This window comes from Schistocerca piceifrons, chromosome 2, assembly GCF_021461385.2.
Source record: "Schistocerca piceifrons isolate TAMUIC-IGC-003096 chromosome 2, iqSchPice1.1, whole genome shotgun sequence".
Classification (NCBI taxonomy): Eukaryota; Metazoa; Arthropoda; class Insecta; order Orthoptera; family Acrididae; genus Schistocerca; species Schistocerca piceifrons.
This window is the reverse complement of record NC_060139.1, coordinates 826,428,373-826,443,104: the sequence shown is the minus strand read 5'-3', so window position 1 is coordinate 826,443,104 and position 14,732 is coordinate 826,428,373.

Below are 14,732 nucleotides of genomic sequence, written 5' to 3'. Positions count from 1 at the left end.
ACGAATGATAGCTCTCCGTCATAAATGTTGGACGAGTAACTAGCCAGGTGAAGTGGCGAGTCCATTTTTTCCTCTTGTGTTCAGTCAGTGGGATGAGAAGGCTCTGAGCACTATGGGACTTAACATCTTAGGTCATCAGCCCCTAGAACTTAGAACTACTTAAACCTAACTAATCTAAGGACATCACACACATCCATGCCCGAGGCAGGATTCGAACCTGCGACCGTAGCAGTCCCGCGGCTCCGGACTGCAGCGCCTAGAACCGCACGGCCACCGCGGTCGGCTGGATGAGATGGTTGTAGTGTTTTCCTGACGTAGTGGTGTGAACCAGAATGTTTTTAAAACTGCCTCCCTCGTCACACACTCCACATCCTGAGCACTCCTGAAATTAAGTCCTTGCCTGAGGAGCCTAAAATTAAATCCCCAGTAAACGATAAATAATGTATTATACTGAAACGTTAATAGCTGGTCCTGTATTTTGATTCGAATGAGTTTAAGACCACCTTCTCCCCCGTACCAAATCTCTCTCTCATATTTTTTAAATTCCAGTTCTAGTAATTATCCTTCACATAAACTAAAACTGTTCGGAATATGAAACTTCATTTCAGTAACCTAACGTCGTAGATTCTTACTTTCGAAGTTTATACCAAAAACCAAAATAAAAACTTAGTGGATCACAAATTCAAACATTCCAGGTGAATCTTATTACAGTTTAAAAACACCCGAAGTGACGTACATGACGCTGAGGCAAGTAATTTAATATGAGACATTTGGGGCCGCAAATGTTGGGAAATACACCAGAAGTGGATGAAAATGTTGAACATGTGACGTCACCAGATGACGTACCTCACCACGAGTGCTGCAGTTAAGCGTACCGGTCTGTCGCACCTGATTATCCCAACCCAATACAAGCATTCGCGTCGCTGTGGCTCTGGGCCGACGTAAGCGACTTAAGCACGGGGGGCTCAGTTTTCGAGTTTTGGATGTGGCGGACAGTATTTTTTTCCATTCCATCAGGCAATTATGTGTTTACACTGAGAAAAGATTTATTATCTTATTTACCGGTGTCGCGGTCTCCGCCGGTGTATTGCCAAGTACGAGTACAGTACAACAAACATCTAGCGTACTGCGTCACAAGTAAATTAGTACAAGCTTCCGAAATGCTTCGTTACGAATAAATGACCTACATTTTCTTTATTAGATAAAGTCCACAAACAAAAAAGAAGGGACAAATGGAAAGAAACACAAAATAAAAGCAGCTTTTGCTTGTTTACAGTAAGAACAATAATATTGCAACTGATCACGTTTATAAATGTTGTTCGAAAAAAGAGGAGCCTAGCGGAGCGATGTCCGGCACTGACCACCAACCGACGAGGGTAGGATCGACAAGCCCAACCAACGCACGTGTGGAGGGGTACGACATCCGGTGACGTCATATCTTCAACATTTGTCATACACGTTAGGCGTATTTTCCGACATTTGCGCCCACATGTGTCTTATATTAAATTACCTGTCTCAGCACCGTGTACGTTTATTAGATCAATAACAATCACCATGTATATTCGGAAATTACTCCGTTACATGTAATGCACCTTATCTTTTCATATCTATCCTTTCTAGAATTCAAATAATACAAACATTAACTGCAATAAAAGCGTAGTAAGTCATTCAGTTACATAAGTAAGACTGGCGTCTGATGATATTCCTTTCTATTTCTTGTTCGCCAACAGCGGCGCGCCAATGCACCATGGCAGCCGGTGCACTGTCGCCCTCACCCCCACGCACACAGTCCTGGCTGCGTACTGCAGGAGGTGGACAAAATACACACTTGAAAAGAGTTTTGCATCACCCCGTTTCCCAGAACTCCTGAAGATAGACGTTGATTGTGGGTATTGCATCACAGACACATTCCCTTTGACTGTTCAGAGATGGGACTAAACCAACCAAAAGATGTAAAAATAACCATGCATGAGCAGCGCCTATTAGACGGAGGGGATCCGACAGCCGATCAATTCCAGTCATTACACCGTGAAGGATGTACACGACTCGCGTTGTCTGTAGTTCAACCATGCCTAGACATCAATATCGCGCTTAGAACGCGTCCGCATTGTGACTTTGTGCCAGGAAAGGCTCTCAACAAATGAAGTGTCCAGGCGTCTCGGAGTGAACGAAAGCGATACTGTTCGGACATGGAGGAGATAGAGCAAGACAGGAACTATTGATGACATGCCTCGCTCAAGCCGCCCAAGGGCTACTACTGCAGTGGATGACCGCTACCCACGGATTATGGCTCGGCTTGCAAAGGAATCTTACATCAGTCTTCTCTGAAAATGGTTGCAAGTTCTCATGCCGATAATGGAAGTGGACAGCGATCACACTCCCTTCCCTGGAAAGCATTAAACAAAGCCTCAGTAATATGGAAATCTGGCGACTGGCGACCAGGGGAGATGCAACGACTCACCTTCGTGCTTACAAAACCAACCCCGAACGATTCGAGGTGTCTGAACAGATGCCCTGTCGTCTTGTAAGACAGCATTACCATTGGGGAATAAACATTGTACCACGGGACGGAACTGATCAGTCAGACTGATCACATAATCATCTGGCAGCAATGCGCCCTTGTATGATAACCATGGGGACCATGGAATGCAACGATACGCTGCTCAAATCATCACCGAACCAGCATCGTGTTTCATTCTCGGGACGTAAACTTGGTCAGATGCTGGAAAGAGTGTGGAACAAGACTCAGCCAACCAAATGACTATCTTCTACTGCTCCAAAGCCACATTTTATGGCTTTCTCACCACATTTTGCTGTTACAGCCATTTCTGTCACTGATGAGTTGTTTTAGAATTCCAGCACGTTCCGCATTTTTTAGCTTCTGTAGATACTTTCAGTTTGGTGCTGATAGGGTTAGCGGTAGCAACACTCAGTTCTGCAGTGTCTTTGCAGCTGTCGTCCTGTTACTTTTCGTCACAATCTCCTTCAATGAATCTCTTTTGCGGTCACTCAACACACAATTTCGTCCACGTTTGTGAATTACAGGATGATGTTTGCTCATTCCCTCTATGCGGTATGAATCTTCGATACGGTGACGCTTGAAATAACAAGCACTTGGGCTACCTTGGTTACGGAAGCTCCCACCGTGCGAGCACCAACAATTTGCACTTAATTCCGACATAACGCACTCACAGATACACAGAAAACTGTTGTGACCACAACTGACACGTCCAACGTAATCAGGGCACTGCACAGGTGCCGTTCGTTGTGAAACACAACAGCGCAACCTGGAGGTTTGGCTACCATCTGCATTAATGTTCAAGCTTGTGCTCGTCGTGCTTTTTCCATATTTGTGTGTTATCCGTGTATGTCTTCTCCAGCGCCTCAGGACACTGCGTGCCATCATTATAAATAAACTTTCTACAACAATTTTATAACAAATTATGAGAAGACATATCCAGTTACTTATGACTCTACCCCGCCATTCAGCAATATATTTCACACATGGTTATGAAAGGAAAGAAATTACAGTAGTAAAGGCCGTCATACGTGAGCCATTACATAGTATTCTAAGATTTTTACCATCACTCGAATAACCGGCACGTAGAACCGATATTTTCCCGCCGTCGTAGGGATTGGCACTTGCAGTTTGTCGTTACACTGGCATTTTATATTGCAGTTCGTGTTAAAAAGTAGAATCTGTGTTACTAAAAATGTACAAAATTTATAGCTCTGGAAGTGAGTAAAATTCGCAACACGCTACATACTGCTGTGCCCCTCAGTAAAATGTCGCGACATTCCGTTTCATGCGAAGGTATATGAACAAATTATTTTTAGGCGAAATTCGTTCACAATGTAATATATCCATTGTCTGTCGACAATATCGTGGCTCAAGACCGTGCGATAATACACAACACACCAAACAGAAGTAACTAAAATTTATATGCCAATTTCTAATACATTAAATGCATTCAACGAATTTAATGTTAAATCGTATTCCTTAGATATTCCAAAATTTACCCAATTTCATTTTTATGACATGTTTTTTCCATTGAGGAAAAAAACTGCAGAATGATTCTTACATGATTCTGAAATTTTATTACTGTAAATTAAAAATCGCAGGCGGTTAATTGTCCGAAAAATCAAGCATTGTTATATAAGCTGTGTGCGAAAACGCCTCTGAGTATTTTTGTAAGCTGCCTCTCCTGTGGGTGGTCAGCACATCCTGAGAAGCCTTCCAGTTTTTCACTTTCTTTCCATACGATCATTTTACGTGGTCCTTAAACTTTAACTCTCTCAGTACGCTACTCCCAGATATTGAATGGACGCATCCAGTGGTTAAAGTACACATCAGTTACAAGCTCAACAAGACTGCCTTTGAACCATGGAGAGACCAGCTCAGATACAAGAAACAAAAACAGTAAAACCTGATCAGTGACAGTTCAGACGGTGGTTCAGACCGATGCTCACCCGCTGTTAATTTCCTGTGCCGCGGTATGACGCAACTGCTAAAATAGGAGAGGACAAGGTAGAGGATGTCTCCTGATTAGTACTTTGGTTCGCCGCAGGCACGACGGCCACTGACAAACCGGACATGCAATTTTTAATTTTTCATTCGCTGTTACCGGAGGAGCGTGTTTTGCATGTATGGACGACGCTGCGTTCATTTAACTTCCCACTGCTTTCCCACTCTCGTCAGAAGCAGCTGGTAATTTAGTCGGCCATGTGCTGCTGCTGTCAGCTGCTACAATATTTAAGACTCCCTAGCGACTATCTCCATACCTTCGCGCTAGCCAAATTTCTCTTTTTCCTCTTCAGTCCAACCATTCCCTCCCCCCTTCTCCCTCCTCCCCCTCTCTTTCTCTCTCTCTCTCTCTCTCTTTCTCTCTCTCTCTCTGTACCTCGGACGTGTATTTTGCCGAGGCCCGGATAACAAAAGGAGAGGATCCGGTGCCGCACGTTCGGGTCAATTTGCATAATCGTGGCAGCGCGAAATCCCTACGTCCCTCTTCCACGGCATACACGGCGAACTTAGCATTCATAAAGGGCGTAATACTAAGAGCTAAGCGGATATGGGAGGACATATTTTAGGAAAACAGCTTCGGCCAAGCGCTCGGCCCAGCCTAAACAATCGATAAGCAATCTCCTAGACTGAGGCCGCACCTCTAGGGGTATGCTAGCGGCCACTCACTCACTCTGTTCTCTTTTCCCCAGACGGGAGTGTGTCTTCCAGGCCACGGAGGATTTGCCTCTCCCGGCCAGCCTGATACGTATGATGTCGTAACACAACAGCTCATGTCAGAGACTCTGACATGAGGCACTGACTGCCTGTACAGTGCGGTCTATAAAAGAATCTCTCTGGACAGTATCGAGTATCATATGCACTTGTGGGGAGGACCGCGAGGCAAAGGTAAAGGTAATCTATAACCACCACTGCTTTCCATGACTCTGTGAGCAAAACATTATAAGCATGATTAAAAAGTCTTGTGTCAAACGTGACAGTATACAGCGTTCAGGAGGAACAGTAAATATTTTAGTAGTCGGTGCTGTAGACTAATTCGAACAAAACATTCCATACAACATGTGTCACGTTTTTATTAATTATAGGGATACAGCTGATTACAAAGATAATTTTTATTTCATGTGTTTGGGTTTCAGTTGCTGTGGGTTTCTTTGGCGATTATAACCTTTGCTGTCAAGTTAAAGTGGCTACGTTGTGCATGTGCACATGAAATTAAGTTTTTTTTTGTGTGTACAGACATGCAAATAAGCCTGAAGAGAGTGAGAGATAAACGAAGAGAGAGATTTAACATAGAAAGACTAAAGGAAGAAGGTATGGATGTTGAGCTGGAAAATACATTTGCATCAAAATGGGATAAAGGCTTCAATGGAGCGAGGGGAAATGAGAAATGGAGGAGTATGAGTGAGAGCCATAGTGAAACTTCAGACGTAATAGGGGTGAGCAAGTTCGAAAGAATAAGAAAAAAAATGGGTAACAAAGACAATGCAGGATAAGGTAAAGGAAAGAAGACAATGGTAGACAGTATTAACGGAGGAAACGAAAAGAATGACAAGAAAGCTGAATTAACGAGAGGAACGGAACAGGCAAGGAAGACATTCAGGAAGACAGACGTGAAGAAACAGAGACAATAGAAAGAGGAAGGAAAATATGAAATGACATATAACTTAGGTGCTGACCTAGTCCTCGCAACAAAGAAAAACAGGAAAGTATGGGAAAAGAAGGAAGTGATCGTAGAATGGTTCACAATCGGGAGTAAAAGTTCCGACGGTGACAGTGACAAGTATATGTAGAATGCCCACAAGAAACTAAACAAAAACGAATTGATATCCAAGAAAAAGAGACGAGAGTTACAGAAAAGGACAAAGAATGCCGCATCTTGAATGAAGAAGTAGAGAGGGCTTTAAGAGAGATGAAGAATCAAAAAGCAAGTGGAGCTATGGATTACCAGAGAGTTGTTTAAAAGCCTTGAGAATAGTGGTGTGAAAGAGTTAACGTATCTGTGTAATTAAATATATCAAAAAGGTGAATGACCAGATGACTTTCTTTTGGCAGTAATGATACCGACTGAGAAGAAAAGCAGTGACAAGGAATTAAAGGATTTTAGAAGCATGTTTGTTTTCACATACAGCAAAAGCTCTACTAAGGAAAAATATTGCAGAGGAACAGCATGGATATAGAAGAGGGAAAGGTACAGGAGATACAATTGGACTGTTGAGCATTGTAGTTGGATGACAAAGAGAAGTTTCTACTGATTTCATTGAATTGTAGAAAGCCTTTGACAGGGTACATTAGACTATATTAATGAACATTCTAAGGAAGAGTAGAGTCAATTGGAGGGACAGAATGTTGACAAAGAATCTATACCAGCAACAGAAAATACGAGCACGGATTGGGATGAGATGACAGAGGAATGCACAACGTGAGTGACATAAGACGGCTGTCTCTCACCAGTACTGTTTAACGTATATTTGGAGCATATTAGTCATAAGCGTTTGAAACAAAAAGAGTGACATGTGAAGACCTGCCTTAGAGAAGAACACTGATGGCGGCCGGAGTGGCTGTGCGGTTCTAGGCGCTACAGTCTGGAACCGCGAGGCCGCTACGGTGGCAGGTTCGAATCCTGCCTCGGGCATGGATGTGTGTGATGTCCTTAGGTTAGTTGGGTTTAAGTAGTACTAAGTTCTAGGGGACTGATGACCTCAGAAGTTAAGTCCCATAGTGCTCAGAGCCATTTCAACCATTTGAAGAACACTGATGATGATGATTAAGTGTACATTTGGAGCATAGGATTATGTACTAGTGAATCATGGACAGGGGGAAAACTGGAAAATAAGAGAATAAAAGTGGTTGAGATTTGATGCTATAGTAGGATTTTGACAATGAGGCGAGCAAAACATGAGAAATGTCCACCTGTGTAGCCAAGTAATTAGCGCTGCTCACTGCAATACAGAGGACCCGGGTTCCATTCCTGATGTTGTCAGGGATTTTACTCGTACCTTGGTACAAGGACTTGAGTGAGCTGCACACCGTCTCCTGAGACCAACTGAGGAGTGCGGTTGGTGGTAGAGGGATAGAATGCTGTCGACTTGTGGATGACATGTTGTTACTGACAGAGAGGGAAAATCTCATTCTGGAAACATCCCCCAGGCTGTGGCTAAGCCATGTCTCCGCAATATCCTTTCTTTCAGGCGTGATAGTTCTGCAAGGTTCGCAGGAGAGCTTCTGTAAAGCTTGGAAGGTAGGAGACGAGGTACTGGCAGAAGTAAAGCTGTGAGGACGGGGTGTGAGTCGTACTTGGGTAGCTCAGTTGGTAGTGCGCTTGCCCGCGAAAGGCAAAGGTCCCGAGTTCGAGTCTCGGTCTGGCACACAGTTTGAATTTGCCAGGAAGCTTCACATCAGCGCACACTCCACTGCAGAGTGAAAATCTCATTGTGGATCTGGGAAGAATAATTACAGAACATATGAGATGCAGTAAGGTGAAAATGCATATGGCAACCGCCAAGGAGGCACATAATAAGAGGACGCTTCCAGGGGGGTATATGGACAGTAACCTGAGAGAGAGGTCAGGGAAGTGCTTCATATGGAACGTAACATTGTACGGAGTTGAGGCATGGACACTGAGGAAAGAAAAAGAAATCAGAATGGAAGTTACTCCGAAAACTTGAAAATTTGTGGTAAGTTCCCATGGGACGAAACTGCTCAGGTCATCGGTCCCTAGGCTTACACACTACTTAATCTAACTTACGCTAAGGATAACACACACACACCTATGCCCGAGGGAGGACCCGAACCTCCGACGGGGACGCCGTGCGAACCGTGGCAAGGCCCCCAAGACTGCGCAGCTACCCCGCGCGGCAAAGTTAACCTGAGATGAGAAGGCTGCACAAGAGAACATGCCGCGACTCATCAAATCAGTCAGAAGACTAACGATTCAGCAAAAAATCCTCAGCGCCTTCGACTACGATTTGCCATATCACGCCACCAGCAGCGCTCTGCTCTTCAGCCTTGTCGGGAGAGCGGTGCTCTGTCCATTAGCAACAACCTCATAACCTTTGGGAACGGATTCCTCACACGAAAACAACAAAAAATTTCAACGTAGAGTCACATGGCCATCCCATCCCAACTACCTACCTAACTAACTAACTAACTAACTAACTAGCCATCGTTCCCGGCGCCACGTAAGGCAGCCAACACAGTGCGCCGTGGTGGCAGCATTTGCGCTTTAAAACGTCTATCAGATCCGGCCGGTTCTGCCACTTACTGAGAACTGGAAAATCGGTTTGGGGAACTCCAACGCTCCATTCGTGATGTATTTAATTCTCTACATTGTAAATTGAATAGTTTTGATGTACAGTGTTGTAGCATCATGTGATAAATAACAAAATCATTTTTTTACTTTCAACCGTTTTCCCAACTATAATGGTACGGAAAGTCTGGAATCGTGTACTGTTTCTACGTGTGATATATGAAGGACGATTTCGAATATATGTTATGAGTGCCTTAAATTCCTTGTAATATATTCACAAAACGAGTTATTTTGGGACGTATTTTTGTATGGACATTTATTCTTATTTTACAATGAGGATTCTGTTCCCAAAAGTGTGTCGGAAAGGCGCTGTATTATTGGATCTTTCACGACGGGCTTCATTTTACTGTTGGGTTGTTGGGAAATTTGAGCTCGACAGTGAAAAAAGGCGTCTCAAATTTTAATTTTTATCGAGGTTATTATGTCTGTGTAAATGTTGATAATAGTGAAACGTAAAAAGTAACTAATAACTTGTGCAACACAGCGCCACTATTCTGTGCAATTCTGAGGGATTACGGAACAGATTCGCATATTGCGATTACACATTGACGTCAGCTGTTCTCGACGTACGAAAATTTGTGCCAGAATGGAACTCGAACCCGGATTTCCCGCTTGTCGCGAGCGGTCACCTTAAGCGCATGTACACATGACCGATCCAAACTTCCATGTCACCTAATCACCACTTTTATCCTGGCACGATTCGTGATTTTCGCACAGGGAGACAGATATTGCATTGTCATTTTCACCCGTCGAGGCATAAAAAAATTGTTGGTGACTACAATGTCTGTGTTTATACACAGTCTGTATCTTCACAGTGCAATGTCCTTCAGATATGGACGCAAGTCTGTTGGACATGATATTGTAACACTGTATAAACAGAGACATTGTAACAATCAATAATGATCCTAAGGAATGTTTGGTAATAAAGTTTATCAGACTGTTGTTGAACGTAGGCGGTAAAATTGGAGAAAAACAATGCTTGTAAAATGTTGGAAAGCAAATTAAGTGCAGAATTCTGAAATATTCTTTCGGTAACACTCTACCTTACTGGTTATGTAAAGACGTCTAGTTAGAGGGCAGTCATTCTCACATAGCTTTACTCGTCTATTAAAGTGGAATAAGTAATTAACGCAACATAAAAATGTTCAACTGTGTGTGAAATCTTATGGGACTTAACTGCTAAGGTCGTCAATCTCTAAGCTTACACACTACTTAAACTAAATTATCCTAAGGACAAACACACCCACGCCCGAGGGAGGACTCGAACCTCCGCCGAGACCAGCCGCACAGTCCATGACCGCAGCGCCCTATACCGCTCAGCTAATCCAACGCGGCTAACACAACATACGAGGGGCGTTTGAAAAGTCCGTGCAAAGTCCGAGAGATGGCACCACCGGTGCGTATAGAGGTCGTGTTTAGTTAGTAGCATCTTTGGAAAGAACGCACACCAAGTTTCAGCTATATTAATCTACTTATTTGTGTTTGGCATTCGTGTGAATCAAGGCAGTCGAATGATTGTCAAAAAATGGGCGAAGAAGAATTTAGTGTGGTGATTAAACATTACTTTATTAAAGGCAAAACGCTTCAGGAGGCTAAAGAGAATTTTGTTAAACATTAGGGTGACTCAGAACCTTCGATTAGAACAGTTTATAAGTGGTTTAAAAATTTTCGGCGGGGCCATATGGGCACAAGTGATGCTGAACGTTCTGTACGCCCTGTGGAGGTTACGAGTCCAGAAATCATTGATAAAATCCATGATATGGTTATGGATGACAGAAATGCTGTGGGCGTCTCGAATAAACGGGTACATAGTACTTGGCATAATTATTTGGACATGAGAAAGCTATCCGCAAGATGGGTTCTGCGATTGCTCACGCTTGACCAAAAACGGAATCTTGTGAAGTGTTGCAAGGATGGTTTGCAGCTGTCCATGAAGAATCCACAGGACTTTAAGAGTCGCTTCGTCACTGTGGATGAAAGGTGGATATATTACTATGCTCCTGAGACCAAACAACAATCAACGCAATGGGTTACCAAGGGAGAATCTGCACCAAAAAGGCGAAGACCAGTCCTTCGGCCGGAAAGGTTATGGCGACTGTCTTTTGGAATTCGCAAGGGATAATCCTCATCGACTATCTGGAAAAGGGTAAAACTATTACAGGTGCATATTATTCATCGTTATTGGACCGAGCCGCAAGAAAAACGCCGGCGACTGGACCGCATAAAAGTCCTTTTCCATCACGACACTGCACCAGCACACACCTCAGTAGTTGTGGTCACAAAATTAATGGAAATAAGATTCCAACTCGTTTCAAATCCCCCCTATTCTCCAGACTTGGCTCCGTCGGACTACTATTTGGTCCCCAATTTGAAGAAATTCCTGTGGGACAACGATTTTATTGAGACGAGGAGGTGATTGCAGCAACTAATAGCTACTTTGCAGACTTGGACAATTCCTATTATTTGGAAGGTATCAACAAATTAGAACAGCGTTGGACGATGTGTATAAGTCTAAAAGGAGAGTATGTCGGAAAATAAAAAAGGTTTACCCCCAAATAAGTAAGTAGTTTTTATTATTGCATCGACTTTTCAAACGCCCCTCGTAGAATAGAAAAGAACTGCCAGCCCATAACATTGACTTCCAGGTAGGTAATAAGAACATGGACAGTGGTATTAGAGGACTAAGCTTATCCGAACAGTATGCTGCCAGTCGAGAAATTACGAAGTGACCGGCTCTCTTCCATGTGTCGGCTCAGGTGTCAGCAAAAGCTAATAAAACTGTCGATACAGGATGACGGGTGGCGTCTCGTCGCCAGCTGCTAATTGCCTTATTTATGGAAGACATCTTTGTCAAATGAGGTTTCAAACTACTAAGTATCTATGTAGTCTGTCCTTAGGATATAAGTGAGATCGGCACTTCGGTACATCCCCGAATCCCCCTCCCGATGTCACTCTCTCCCTCCTTCTCTCCCTCTCTCTCTCTCTCTCTCTCTCTCTCTGTCTCTCATACACACGCGCGCACACAAACACACTAACACACACACACACACACACACACACACACACACACACTCACGGAACCACAGTTGTTCCCGCATACAATTAATATAAAAGCCTGCTAAAAATTCACCTCTGCGCATCAAAAGCACTCCTCGATTTTCAACTAAAACATCACCCTGCTTCCATACATAACAATCTAGTTCTTTTTCAGTTTCTCTATGCCTTTCATATCATTTCATGTGTGCCTGCCGAGAACCATCAGAAGTATATTGTAGCAAAATAATAATCTTGAAAGCCCCTCTCCAAGCAGAGAGCCTGAAATTGATTACTGAATTATTTGGAGATAAAATTGTGTGTGGCGAGGCCATACATGAGAGAAATATTTTTATATGGGCACGAGCGCTGGGTTTTAGAGGCAATACTCTTGCGAAGCGTCGTCCTTCAAAGATAGTTACTTAGCGATTCGTTTTAAAAACATAACGCTGTGTTACTTGGACGAGCAGATCAGGACAATAACTGCTATGTCTGTTTCCTGACGTTTCTATTTCTACCAGCCTAAAGCAAGATTTTTGAAACAAACGCTTGAGGCCTGAATATGTCCCACATTTTATTTCAGAACGAGAAAAAAGTGTATTTGAATATATATAAATGCCGATCGTTTGCAGTGAGAGGTAAATATAGATCCTGGATTACGTTTTTCAATGTAAAAAGCACTATTCAATAACAAATATTTTCAACAAAAGCTCCTTTTGCTTTCGGCTAAGGCTATCGTCTCTGTTGCAAACAAAGCAATTCTACTTTGAGTCAGTTTCTATAAAAAAAGTACGTAGATAACGATCTGATATTCTTTTAATTATCAGCATTATAAATCAGTTTATCATCAACACCATTATCGTCTTCATGGATCTGAAAGTGTAGTGATATTACATGGAGTGTTGATATTTTGTGTGAAATATTTTACACATTTTTCGTCTGTCGTGTACAGCTACGTACTCACCATCACTTATTTATTAGTTTGCAGGTTTGTCTTATTCAGATGGAATATGGGTACGTATGATGACTTCTTGTTAAAATTTTGTTTTAAAGCCGTCGTAGTGCAGAACTGTACCGAGTGGAGAGAAATAGTATGAAACGCTTGTAAGGTTGATGGAATGAAGGTTATGCTGAGAAATGTTAAAAAATAACTCGATACGTTCAGCTGTTTCCAAGTTAATTAGCATAGAAGTCAGCCACACAGTCCGTCCCGAGACAATTTAGTAGGGTTCCCGGAGATGGTGTCACCGAAGTGTTCCTCGTTGGGATTCTTAAATTCGAACAAGAAAGCGGTACAAAAATAGGACATGGGATGGGATAGCACCCGAGAGAAGGGCTGAGCAGTACCGCGTGCTGTTATCTACGCTTTCATTTTCGAGTGAAACTGCCTGATTGGCTAACTTCAGTGCTAATTATGAAGGAAATGGCACAATGTATTTTTTTCTTAACAGTTAGTGTATTTCTCAGCACATCCTACCCTGCAACTGACTTACAAGATAGTCATATCCTGTAGACAACAAGAAATTGAAGTCAAACAAATTTCAGCCTTGGAGCCGGTCATCGTTCGAGACATCCTCCGATATTTCAACTGGGCACCTGGCATTCACCTCAAGTGAACCATCGAAGAATGAGAGATACTTTTCGCTTCATGTCATTTTGATCGGCGAGCTTATTGAGCCGCTTTTTTGGCAGGGTAAACACCGAGCCGCTATTCATGCATAGCCTGACAATGTTGAGTTGTGTGGCCTACGGTGGGGGATGGGCCTGTGGTGAGAATAGAGGGGGGGGGGGGGGTGGAGGCGATGTCCTCATATGTTGTAAAGCAAATCACTCTCGCATTAGGTCCGGCCAATGCGTAGTCGGTCGGTGTGGTGCTGGTGGCCCAAATTGTTGACGAACAGATTGCGGTTTAGATTTGCCTTTTCGGAAAAAGCACGTGCAGGGCAGTGGAGTGGAACCTCTCCCACAGCAGCGGGAGCCCGCGTCCTTATCAAGCTGTCGTTCAGGTGATTGAGGTGGTGAGGACAAACGTGGAAGATCCTACCAGAAAGGCAGGATTGCAAGAGGACCCCGCGCGACATCGGAACCTCATGGAGAAAGATCATGTACCCGTATATGGGGCCGTCAAGCCACACGGAGTCAAAGGCCCTAGACACGTCTAAGAGCACCGTCCTAAGGTACTCCGGTGTCTCCAGCGCCCTCATGGGAGATTCCACAAGGCGTAGCAGTTGATGAGAGATCTCGTGGCCATTTATGAAACCAAGCTGTTTGTCAAGCACGAGGCATACCCCATTGATGTGCACCTGTGGGCAACGCAGGTAGAGTCTCTTGACGACCTTCTAGAGGGATGGGAGGAGACTGATGCGACAGTGGTTTGATGCCAGGTGAGGGTCCTTGGTGGCCTTTTGGATGGCGACCATTTCCCCATGTTTCCATGCGCCAGGGTACTGAACGGTTAAAGATGACGATGGACCCCCAGCAGTAGGTTCTTAAGGACAAAGTTGAAAGTTGATTATCTCTGACATCCCACTACCTCCCCCTACCCCCTACCCCCGCCCAACTGGTGTCGAGGGATCGAAGCTGCACCAGAACTTCCTCTTTGGAGGGAGGACATCACCCTCGTCGCTGGAGGTCAGGAAATTGTCTTCATCGACAACGTCCACTGCTGGGGTGAAACTGGCTTCAAATGCATCAACCACTCCGTTGGGGTATTTTACCTCCCCATGCATCCCGTTGAAGCGCTTCTCGGTGCCCTACTAGTAAGTGAACTGCCGCTCGTGGAACAGCCAGTTATTTATGTGGAGGGAGCGGTCGCGTAGCCACCTCGGCCGACCGGGAGTGGCTACAGCCGCTGCTCGACGTAGCCTCCTG